Raw genomic sequence first — 12,521 nt, 5'->3', positions numbered from 1 at the left:
AGCATCTGTGAAGAAAAAGTCCCGAGGTAGCGTTTTGGGTGCGATGACCCTTTCCCTCAGAGCTCCAGCTAGAAATGCTCCAGCCTCTGAGACAGGGTCCCCTTGAGGTCGGAGAGCTGCGGCTCCATCTTGGCTGTTCGCTTGGCGCAGGGCATCAGGAGCTCCCCTCAGCCCCAGGAAGGGGTATGATCACCCCCTAACCTTATACTGACAGTGGTTGTGTCCTTCCCTCATCCCCGGGAGCCCCTCCTGTCTTCTCACCTTGTCGCCGGGGTGCTATTCGACTACGGAGGGCTGTGCGATAAAGATCCTACTTCCCACAGCGGCAGGGGGAGGTGGCATCCCTTCGCTCCTAAAACACCCCCTCCCATCCAATCTTGTGGCGATGGCTGTTCGGCTGCAGAAAGCGGCGCTGCCCGTGACCCCAAACCTCCCTACAACACCCCTCTCCTAATCCGACACTTTTGCAGTAGCTGTAGGCCACTCAGTCACTGGGCTGTACAATAGTGACTCTCCCCATGTCCAATCACTTCCAGGACGGCAATCCTCCAACCCCGACCCCATCCCATCCGCCTCCTTCCCTTTACCATGTAGTACGAGAGCTGCAGGCTGGTCGGCTCTGGAAACCCGCGCAAGGCTGGATAATAGACACCCTCCCAATGTCCCCAGCCTTCCCCTCACCCGGGGAGGGGAATTCTCACCCCCAAAACATCCATTCCCAACCCCTCGCTTTGGGATAGGAGCGGCGCAGGATGTGAAACAGGGACCGTGCTCATGTCCCCAACCCTCCCTTCACCCCAAACCACCACCCCCAGCTTACCTTGCAGTAGGAGATAGTTGTCGGCTGCTCAGCTACGGAAGGCGTCGCGGACCTGCGGCCGGGTGCTCGGGGAGCGCGGGCTCAGTGCCAGGCAGCTGTGCTCAGGCGCCGGGCGAAGAGGCCTTCTCCCCCCTCGGATCCCCGCTCCCGGCACAGGGCCGAGCCACTGAGCAGCGAGCGCTCCAGCAGCCCGGATGCCTGCTCCCAGCCCGGTGGTCATGCTGGAGGCCGCTGGAGAACAGGAGGTTGTAGGGGTACGGGAGCGTGGTGCGATGATCCCCGTTGCCGAACAGCTGGGTCCTCAGAACCCTCCCGGGAAAAGGGATCCAGACAGCGGACTCGTCGCCGAGGGAGGGGGGGGGAAGGCGTGAGTCGGAACAGGAGAGGAAGGGGATTGACTGAGAGGGAGAAAGAGACAGACTCTCTGTGTGTGTGTGTGTGTGTGTGTGTGAGTGAGAGAGAGAGGGGATTAGAAATGCAGTCTGATTGCGGATGGGTTGGGTTTAAATAGAGATTTTTAAACTTCGTTCAAAAAACTCACAACGCTCCCTGCTGAGCGGGTGGAGAGGCTCGGATAGAGAGGAAGAGAGAGACAGAGGGGCGGGGGAGAGGGGACAGAGAGAGGTTCACAGGGAGAGACGGAGAGACAAGGAGACAGGGGAGAGAGAACGGCAGGAGCACACACAGACGGAGCCAGATACAAGACGAGAGATAGAGAGGGGCGCACACAGAGACCAAAGAGACAGAGTGAAAGCGGAGAGAGGAGAGAGACAGAAGTGCACAGCGAGGTGGCAGAGACAAGACGACAGAGAGAGACAGAGACATAGAGTGAGGCACACACAGAGAGATGGAGAGACAGAGATTGTGTGTGTGTGGCGGGGGGTGGGTTTGGAGAAAATGGGAGAGAGAGAGACAGAGTCGTCGAGTTGTACAGCAGGGAAACAGACTCTTCAGTCCAACTCCTCCAGGCCGACCAGATACCGTAACTGACTAGTTCTGTTTGCCAGCCTGTAGCCCATATCCCTCCAGCCCCTTCCTATTCATGTGTCCCTGCAGGTGACTTCTAAATACTGTGAGTATAACAGCCTCTGTCACTCCTCTGGCAGTTCATGCCACACACAGACTACACTCGGGAGAACACGTTGGCGCCAAATCCATCTCCCATCCTCTGAGAAAAGGAACCGGAAATGACATCACCAACCCAAGGAAACCGGAACACTTAAAGAGAAGGCGGGACCTAACTCCGGATGCTCACTGATGATTTTACCTGGAATGGTGCCGAAACGTCTGCAAACTAACCTTCCAGCTCAGTGAGCAATCTTACATCCAGAACCTCAACCCTGAGCTACAAATCTTCTCAAAACTCGATAATGCTTTGCCACTTGATTAACAGATGCATCCTATTTTTTGAAAAAAATAAACTTTTTTTGCTGGATGTATGACTGACTGACCAGTGTTTATTGTCCTTCCTTAACTGAGCCTTGGGAGCTCTGCAGACCAATGGTATCAACGTGGATTTCACAAGCTCCAAAATCTCCCCTTCCACCACTGCATCCCAAAACCAGCCCAGCTCGTCCCCTAATCTGTTCTTCCTCTTACCGATTCCCTTCCTCCCAGCTCAAGCCAAACCCCCATTCCCTACCGACTAACCTCTTCCCGCCCCCTTGACCTGTCCGTCCTCCCCAGACTGACCTATCCCCTCCCTACCTCCACACCCACACTCACCTCTACTGGCTTCATGTCCGCCCCTTTTACTTAAGACCAGAAGACATCGGAGTGGAAGTAGGGCCATTCGGCCCATCAAGTCCACTCCACCATTTAAATCATGGCTCAGGGGCATTTCAACTCCACTTCCCTGAACTCTCCCCGTTGCCCTTGATTCCTCGTGAGATCAAGAATTTGTCAATCTCTGCCTTGAAGGCATCCAACGTCCTGGCCCCGACTGCACTCCGTGGCAATGATTTCCACAAGCCCGCCACTCTCTGGCTTTACAAATGTCATCTCATTTCCATTTGAAATTTACCCCCTCTAATTTTAAGGCTGTGCCCATGGGTCCTCGTCTCTCGGCCTCACGGAAACAACTTCCTAGCGTCCACCCCTTCCAAGGCAGACATTATGTTGTAAGTTTCTATTAGATCTCCCCTCAACCTTCTAAACTCTGATGAGTACAATCCCAGGATCCTTAGCCGTTCATCGTATGTCAAACCTACCACTTCAGGGATATTCCGTGTGAATCTCCGCTGGACACGCTCCAGGGCTAGTATGTCCTTTCTGAGCTGTGGGGCTCAAAATTGGACACGGTATTCTAAATGGAGCTTAACTAGAGCTTTATAAAGCCTCAGAAGCACATCGCTGCTTTTATATTCCAACCCTCTTGCGATAAAGGACAACATTACATTCACTTTCTTAATTACGGACTCTACCTGCAAGTTAACCTTTAGAGAATCCTGGACCAACACTTCTAGATTCCTTTGTACTTGAGCTTTACGAATTTTCTCACCATTTAGAAAATAGTCCATGCCTGTATTCTTCTTACCAAAGTGCAAAACCCCACATTTACTCACATTGAATTTCATCAGTCATTTCCTGGACCACTCTCCTAAACTGTCTAACTCTTTCTGCCGCCCCTCCACCTCCTCAGTACTACCTGCCTGTCCACCTATCTTCGTATCATCGGAAAACTTCGCCAGAATGACCCCAGTCCCTTCATCCAGATCATCAATACGTAAGGTGAACAGCTGCGGCCCCGACACCGAAACCTGCGACACCAATCGTCACTGGTTGCCATTCCGAAAAACAGCCTTTTATCCCAACTCTCTGCCTTCTATCAGACAGCCAATCCTCAATCCAAGCCAGTAGCTCATCTCAAACACCATGGGCCCTCACCTTGCTCAGCAGCCTCCTGTGAGACACTTATGAAAGGCCTTTTGGAAGTCTAGATAGACAACATTTACTGGGTTTCCCCGGTCTAACATACTTGTTACCTCTTCAAAGAATTCTAACAGGTTTGGCAGGCACGACCTCCCCTTACTAAATCCATGCTGACTTGTTCTAATCTGACCCTGCACTTCCAGGAATTTCAAAATCTCATCCTTGACAATGATTCAAGAATTTTATCAACTACCGAGGTCAGGTTAATTGGCCTGTAATTTTCCATCTTTTGCCTTGATCCTTTCTTAAACAAGGGGGTTACAACAGCAATTTTCTAATCATCTGGGACTTTTGAAAGATCACATCCAAAGCCTCTGCTATTTCCTCAGCCACCTTCCTCAGAACTCTACAATGTAGCCCATCGGGGCCAGGAGATTTAGCAATTTTTAGACTTTTTAGCTTTTCCAGCACTTGCTCTTTTCTAATGCCTACCATACTCAACTTTGCCCCCTGACTCTCCCTAATTGTTGGCATACTACTCATGTCTTCCACTGTGAAGACTGACACAAAGTACTTATTAAGTCCTTCAGCTACTTCCTTATCTCCCATCACTAGCCTTCCAGCATCAATTTGGAGCGGCCCAGTGTCTACTTTTGCCTCATGTTTGTTTCTTATGTATTGAAAGAAGCTTTCACTGTGATTTCTAATATGACTAGCTAGCCTTCCTTCATATTTGCTCCTCTCCTTCCTTATTGCTCGTCTGTCTCCTCTGCACCTATCTTCCCCTCTGTCCATCTTCAATCTGCCTTCCCCCTCTCCCTGAAAATTTATGTTCAGGGAGATCTGGGTGTTCAGGTCCATTGTTCCATGAAGTTGGCAATGCAGGTCAACAGAGTGGTTAAGAAGGCATATGGTGTGCTTTCCTTCATCGGACGGGGTATCGAGTACAAGTGTTGGCAGGTCATTTTGCAGTTGTATAAGACTTTGGTTCGGCCACACTTGGAGTACTCCGTCCAGTTCTGGCCGCCTCATTACCAAAAGAATGTGGATGCTTTGGAGAGGGTACAGAGGAGGTTAACCAGGATGTTGCCTGGTATGGAGGGTGCTAGCTATGAAGAGAGGTTGAGTAGATTCGGATTATTTTCATGAGAAAGACGGAGATTGAGGGGGGAACCTGATTGAGGGCTACAAAATCATGAGGGATACAGACAAGGTGGATAGCAAGAAGCTTTTTCCCCCAGAGTTATTGACTCAATTACAAGGGGTCATGAGTTCAAACCGAGAGGAGGAAAGTTTCAAGGAGATATGCAAGGGAAGTTCCTGAGGAAGAGGGTGGTGGGTGCCTGGAATGCGTTGCCAGCAGAGCTTGAAGACGCAGACACGATAGGGTCTTTTGAGATGTACCTGGACAGGTACATGGATGGGCAGGGAGCAAAGACCCTGACAGAATAGACGACAGGTTTAGACAGAGGATCTCGATTGGCGTAGGATTCGAGGGTCGAAGGGCCTGTTCCTGGGCTGTAATTTTCTTTGTTCTTGGATCAGATAAGAAGGAAAAGGGAGGTGTATAACAGTTATCAAGGGAATAAATCAACAGAGTCCCTGTAGACACACTAATGTCAACCAGGCCAACATCCCCAGCACTGAGGCACTGACCATCCTCGATCAGCCACAATGGGCTGGACACTTCATCTGTATGACTGACACGAGACTCCCCGCATGTTCTAATCCCAGCTTCAAAACAGCAGGCGAGACCCAGATGTGCAGAGGAAGCACTCAGTGATAAACTCAAGGCCTCAACGGTGAAGTGCAACATTCCTGCAGACACCGAGAATCACCGGCCGAAGACGGTCCGACGCCTGAGGAGCACCTGGGAAGGCATCAACACCTCGAGGCTTGATTTGGAAGCAGCGGAAGCCATGCAGCTACATCAACAACCCCCTCACCCCTTCCCAAGACCGCCTTCTGCCCCAAGTGCAACAGAGCCTACGGTAGCTGCATCGGTCTGGACAGCCACCCGGAGATTCAGCCTGAGAGTGGGAGACTGTCATCCGCGAGAAACCACCATGATGATGATGTATGGTGTGCAGGGGGATCTTGTCATAGCAATTAAGAGAACAAATAGAGGGCAACAGAACGCTGGTGACCAGGATTAGGATCAGGGAGAATCTCAAAATCTTCTACAAGTGTCTCAGAGCGAAAGAGAAAATCCAGGGAAAACCAGGTCTCATGAGGGATGAAGAGGCAAATGTATGGTTTGAACTGGACAGCAATTGTCAGGTGTTAAACAAGAAATTCACATCACCTTTTACATGTGAGAAGGAGCATTACGGCACACAATTCCTGAGCAGAATTAACAGAGACTGGGGACATGTAAGGTGATCCGGTGAATTTAAAATCAGAAGAATTACCTGGAGAACAAGTAACATAGTTCCGCTTATCAAAATGCATGACAAACATAAAGCAGAGTATTACAGTCTGGAGAGTATCACATCAGTAGATAGGAAAATATTGGAGAATATTCTGAACGGCAGGCTTAATTTCCTTGGAAAGAAGCGGGGTTTGATCAGCAACGGTCAGCATAGCTTTGTCAGAGGGAGGTCATGCCTCACAAACCTAGATGATCCTTTCAAAGAGGTGACGGAGTGTGTAGATGGGAATTGATGCAGTGAAAACAGATTTCAGCAAAGACTTGGACAGGGTCTCACATGGGAGCCTGGCAAAGAAGGTAAAAGCTCGTGGGGTCCAGGAAAATACAGCAAGTTCAATCCAAAGTTATACATTGGTCAAATGGGCAGGTCAGTGGTAGATGGAGTGTTAACACTGATAAGTGTATGGTAATGCAATTTGGAAGAACTAACATGGCAAGGAATCTTTCAATGGATGCCAGGACACCAGGAAGGTCAGAGCAATGGTGTTATCTTGGGGTGCTTGTGCACAGATTGCTGAACATGGCATGGCAGCTTAAAGGGACAGTTAGGAAAGCAAATGGCTGAAGAGCTGTGCAGGAGTTTGGTTAGGCCCCAGCTGAAGGACTGAGTGCAGTTCTGCTCTCGCTTTAAATTGAAGGGTGAAAGAATAGCTTTAAATTGAGGGGTGAAAGACATAGGACAGATGTCAGAGGTGGTTTCTTTACTCAGAGAGTAGTCAGGGAATGGAACGCTTTGCCTGCAACGGTAGTAGATTCGCCAACTTTCGGTACATTTAAGTCGTCATTGGATAAGCATATGGACGTACATGGAATAGTGTAGGTCAGATGGGCTTCAGATCGGTATGACGGGTCGGCACAACATCGAGGGCCGAACGGCCTGTACTGCGCTGTAATGTTCTATGTTCTAATGGTCTCTTCATTATCGAAAAGAGGTGATTGCATTTGAGCATGTGTGGAGGACATTCATCAGGATGTTCTGAGGGGGTGAAGCATTTTAACTCGATGGAGAGTCTGGATAAGTTTGAGATCACAAGAACTGTCAATGCTGGAGTCTGAGATAACACAGCGTGGAGCTGGAGGAACACTGCAGGCCAGGCAGCATCACTGTTTTATCTGGATAAGGTTGGCTTGTTTTCTTCCGAAGAGAGAAGGTTGAAGAAGGTCCTGAAAAAATGGTCTGCATTCTGATGGGTCTAGGCGAGGGAAGCAGAACGACCATTCATGGGGTGGGAGGTCGGGGGGCCAGGGGGAAGGAATTTCAGGAAAGAAAAGACACCCAGAAGGTGCTGGGTGTTTGGAATTCATTGTCTGGGACTTTAGTTGAGGTGGTGGATAATCTTTTCACATTAAAGAAAAAGGGTTGGTACAGCACTTAAAATGAAATAACATTCAAGGCAACGGGCCTATTGCTAAAACATGAGCCGAATGTGAACTTAGTGTGGCTTCAGTGGTTACAGACACAATGGAATGAAGTGCTTGTCCAATTCACACGGATGATCCCTGGAATGGTAGGCTTAACCTATGATGAATGGCTAAGGATCCTGGGATTGTACTCACTACAGTTTTGAAGGTTGAGGGGAGAACTAATAAAAACTTCCAAGATAATGTATGGTTTAGAAGAGGTGGACGCTAGGAGGTTGTTTCCGTTAGGAGGGGAGACGAGGACCCGTGGGCACGGACTTAAAATTCGAGGGGGTCAATTTAAAACTGAAATCAGACGACATTTCTTCAGGCAGAAAGTGGTGGGCTTGTGGAATTCATTGCCGCAGAGTGCAGTGGAGGCCGGGATGTTGGACGCCTTCAAGGCAGAGATCGACAAATTCTTGATCTCAAAAGGAATCAAGGGCTACGCGGAGAGTGCAGGGAAGTGGTGTTGAAATGCCCATCAGCCATGATTTAAATGGCGGAGTGGACTTGATGGGCCGAATGGCCTTACCTCCACTCCTATGTCTCATGGCCTGATGGTCTAATTCTGAAGTATTCTCTTATTCTATGATTCTGGAGCAGGGGACAGTGAGTGGACAGCACAGGACAGTTCACCTAACTTCTCCTTTACCAATCTTCTATCTGCCTCCCCACTTCTCCCTATTTTTTTCAGAATCCCCTTCTCCCCCAACCATATTTGAAGAAGGGTGTCGACCCGAAACGTCAGCTTTCTTGCTTCTCTGATGCTGCTCGGCCCGCTGTGTTCATCCAGTTCTACTCCTTGTTCTCTCAGATTCTCCAGAATTGGCAAGTTCCTACTATCTCTCGAGGAAACTGACTTGTTTTTGCACCCAAACTGTGGTGAGAATGTGGAACGCACCGACTGTGTGGGTGGTAGAGGCAGAAACCATGATAACACTTAACAAGTTTTTGATTGGTCATTTGCGATACCAAGGCATACAAGGCTCTGGGTCGAGTGCTGGGAAATGTGATTAGAATAGTAAGGGACTTGCATCTTGTGAGGGCACATACAATTTGCTGAAGGGTCTGTTCCATTGCCACGGCACTCTATTATGCTGTCCCTCAATGATCCTATGACAAGTAAGTGAAGGTTTGCAGAAAGAGATAGTTTTCAAGGACAATGCCTGAAGGAAAACTGATGCACAGGCAAAGTGCATGTAAGAATTTAACCAAGGATTAACACCATTCAAGAACTGGAATTTGTGCCAATGCACCAAACCTGCAGATGAAAATGCAGTGTCCAGTTTGATTGCAAACAGCAACAACCACCAGTTAGTAACATGATCAATGGAAATATCTGAATGCCTGTTGTTGTGATCTCAAGCATTTACCTGCGTCGAGTGAAATCCACCACCATAGTTCTGTTGCATCGTTAGCCACCTCACAATCGGTGTTGCATAGTCAAAATCATTCCTTGACAATGCTTGAAGCAAGGCATAAGCAGTGGTTTCCACAGTCATCGCAAAAGCCCGTGCTGCTTCAATTAGATACGGCTTCTCGTCCTCCAACAATGGAGGCTTTCCAGTTACCAACATCACAATCTGTCATTTGAGAAAGGGATTAGCTGAGAATAAAGTTTACATCATATAGATTTTTGTTTGCATTTCAACAACACAACAATGGTTTTGCTGGTCAAGATCCAGCATTATCTCACCACTGATGTCTATAACATTCTCCATACTTCCCGCTCAGTGATGGGTCCTTTTGTTTGGGAAAAATAGGCACCTTCGAATGCAAATGAATCAAGATGAGCTTTAGTTTCTCATCAGGCTACATGGAGTTACTACAAGATGTTATGAGCAAAAGGTGAAGGAGCAGATGAAACGATTCATAGCATCAGTCTGGATGATCTTCTTGCGCTCATCCTGAGGAGGCATCACAGATCTCAACTTACACGCAATTCAAATTATTTCACGCAATGACAAGACTGAATGTTCTGGATACTGTAAATGCCATGGCACCTGGCAGCATCCCACAAACTGTATTGGAACAATGTGCCCCAACGTCACCACACCAACAGTAAATGTTTTCCAGTACATTTTTAAACACTTGCAACACTCACATTTCAGAGAAAGATGACCTATCACGCAATCGGCAGACAAATTGTCCTGACCAATTCTGACCTCAATGTATTCTCAATCATCAGCAAAGTAATGCAACATCTGGATGACAGTGCTGTCAAATAGTTGCACACTGAGGCTCAGTTCACTTTTCGTCATGCCACACTTCTCGCAACCTCATTCAGGATTTACCACAAATATGATCAGAGATCCTGAGCTTGAAAAGGAAGGAAACTGCAATCTGTCATTTCCACCAAGGCAACTTCTGATTGAATGTGGTGTTCAGCAGAGTTATAGGAAGTTGAGTCAGTGGCATTCACTGGATACCTGCACTGGTTGAAGTCATGTCTTCACTTGAACCAAAGTGGAGACATGAATGTTCATTGAATATTGTCCAGGTGTCCAGCAGAATTCATGACTTTTCCAACAGTGAAGTCAATGATGAGAAAATACAGTGAGACTTGGACAATTATCAGGCTTGGCCTGACAAAGGATAAGTAACATTTGCACCATACAAGTGCTAAGCAGCAATCAGCTCCAACAAGAGAGAATATGACCATATCACAAAATTCCATGTCCTTACCATCATCCTTACATTTTTTTTAAATGTGCAAGTGTTATCCAAGCCATGCAAGGCTATGGGCCAGGTGTTGGAAATGAGGTTAGAACAATTCAGTGCTTGTCTTTGACTGTCACAGAATCCGTGAGCTTCAGAATTTATTTCTCCTGTACTGTAGACCACTGAGGTGCTTGGCTATCCACTTCATCAAGGTTAACACTGATCTAAAACCAAACTGGAACGGTTATATAATCAGCAGTAGCCAGGTCCGTTGTACAAACCGCCCTGCTGTGGGACAGGGTCAGGTAAATCCAAGTGAGTGATCGTGGTTGGAGACTCATTCGTTGGGGGCATAGTTTCTGTAGCCACATTTGAGATACCAGGGCTGTGTGTTGCCTCCCTGGTGCCAAGGTCAAGGAAATCTCTGAGTGGTTGCAACAAATTCTTAACGGGGAGGGTGAGCAGCCAGAGGCCATTCTGCACATTGGTACCAATGACGTAGGTAGAAAGAGGGATGTGATCCTCCAGACTGTGTACAAGGAGTTAGCAAAGAGGCTGAAAGGCAGGACCTAGAGGGTAATAATTTATGGGTTGCCACGAGTGCCACATGTTAGTGAGTTAAGTCAGAGAAAGATAGGTGAGAGATGAATGCATTGGTTAAGGAGCTGGTACTGGGGGCAGGCTTTCAGGTTCATGGATAATTGCGACCGCTTCTTGGGCAAGGGGTGACCTGTCTAAGAGGGATGGGTTGCACCTAAACTGAACGGGAACAAATACCCTCACAGGGAGGTTTGCTAGTGCTACTTGGGAGGATTTAAAGACTGGCAGGCAGCTGGGAACCAGAGCAGCAGGTCAGCAAGTAGATGAATTGATGGCAGGTACATGCTGGGACCAATAAATCAGAAAAGAATGGCAGTCAGAGACAGGTACATGAACATGATGGCACGAACAAGCTGAAATATGTTTATTTCACTGCCAGGAGTATTACAGGTAAGGCAGATGAGCTTAGAGCCTGGATCAGTACATGGGACTCTGATGTTGAGGCCATTACAGAGGCTTGGTTGAGACAGAGACAGGACTGGCTGCTCAATGTTCCAGGGTTTCATTGCTTCAGACAAGATAGAGGGGAAGATAAAAGGAGGAGGTGCACTCCTAACCTGTGGGAAATGTTACATCTGCACCTCGAAAGGACATTCTGGAGGGCTTGCCCACTGAGGCAACAGAGGTAGCATTGAAAAATAAGATAGACACAATCACTCTGATCAGATTAAACTAATAGCCTGCTCCCCTGTTGCCACTGACACACTGAGGAACAAATATGTAGGCAGCTTTTGAAACGATGCAATAACTCAGAGTTGTCACAGTCAGTGAATTTAACCTCCCCGGTATTGACTGGGACTCCCTTACAACAAGAGTTTAAATGAGGCTGAATTTGTTAAGACTATCCAAGAGAGTTTCTTGACACAGTGTGTGGATAGAAGATGGGCCATACTGGACTTTGTCCTGGTCAGGTAACTGGTGAGAAGGGTGGGAAAGCATTTTGGAAATAGTGATCACAACTCCTTCAATTTTAAGATTGCTATGAAGAAGGATAAGTCAGGACCTTGGGGGAAGAGTAAATTATATCAATTTTAGGTAGGAGCTGGGGTGTGTTAATTGGGAGGAGCTGTCACATTTGCCATATGGGAATTGTTTAAAGGCCTGCTTATGAGTTTAGGATCAGGAAGGAGGAAGGACAAGGATGGCAAGGTAAAAGACCCTTGGATAATTGGGGAGGTTGTGAAGTTCGTCAAAAGGGAAAAACAAAAATATGTCAGGTTTACGAAGCTAAAATCGAACAGGGCCGACATAAAGAAAGCAGAAAAAGAAAGGCTATGAAATGACCTTGGCAAGGAGGGTTGAAGGAAATCCCAAGGCATTCTGTGCATACATCTAAAACAAGGGGATAAATAGCAAGAAGGTACGACCATTCAGGATAAAGGAGGGAACTTGTGTTTGGAAGCAGAGGATGTGGGCAAGATCCTAAATGAGTACTGTGCATCACTATTCACTCAGGCGAAGGGTATGGAGGATAGTGGGATTTGTGTGGAGCATGCGAAAATGATAACAGCATTTTGAAATCAAGAAAGAGCATTAAGGTGGATAAGTCCTCAGGACCCAGTGGTATCTACTCAAGGTTTCTGAGCGAGGTGAGAGAGGAGATTGTCGGGGCATTCAGCAAGATCTTTGTATCCTTGGTAGCCACTGGAGGGGTACTGGAGGATTAGCAAGTTGCTAAATGTTCTTCTTCTGTTCAAGAAGGGAAATAGGGTCAATCCAGGAAACTCGACTAGC

At 47.7% G+C, this 12,521-nt stretch overlaps 1 long non-coding RNA gene across 2 annotated transcripts in view; it reads right to left on the bottom strand.

Annotated features, from left to right (window-relative positions):
* Positions 1 to 8,879: 8,879 nt before the first annotated feature.
* The window catches only part of LOC132208053 (uncharacterized), a 51,240-nt gene continuing 47,598 nt past the window's right edge, over positions 8,880 to 12,521 (bottom strand). Inside the window, exons 3-4 of one of the 2 annotated variants that reach the window (XR_009444167.1) lie at positions 10,212 to 10,587; positions 8,880 to 9,109 (exon numbers count right to left, since the gene is read on the bottom strand). This is a non-coding gene — a long non-coding RNA (uncharacterized LOC132208053). Of the gene's footprint in view, positions 9,110 to 10,095; positions 10,588 to 12,521 lie in introns of those variants that run through there. The other variant, XR_009444166.1, reaches the window with a different exon arrangement.

Source organism: Stegostoma tigrinum, unplaced genomic scaffold (assembly GCF_030684315.1).
Source record: "Stegostoma tigrinum isolate sSteTig4 unplaced genomic scaffold, sSteTig4.hap1 scaffold_273, whole genome shotgun sequence".
NCBI classification, from domain to species: Eukaryota; Metazoa; Chordata; class Chondrichthyes; order Orectolobiformes; family Stegostomatidae; genus Stegostoma; species Stegostoma tigrinum.
This window is presented reverse-complemented; position numbering and strand designations above follow the sequence as displayed.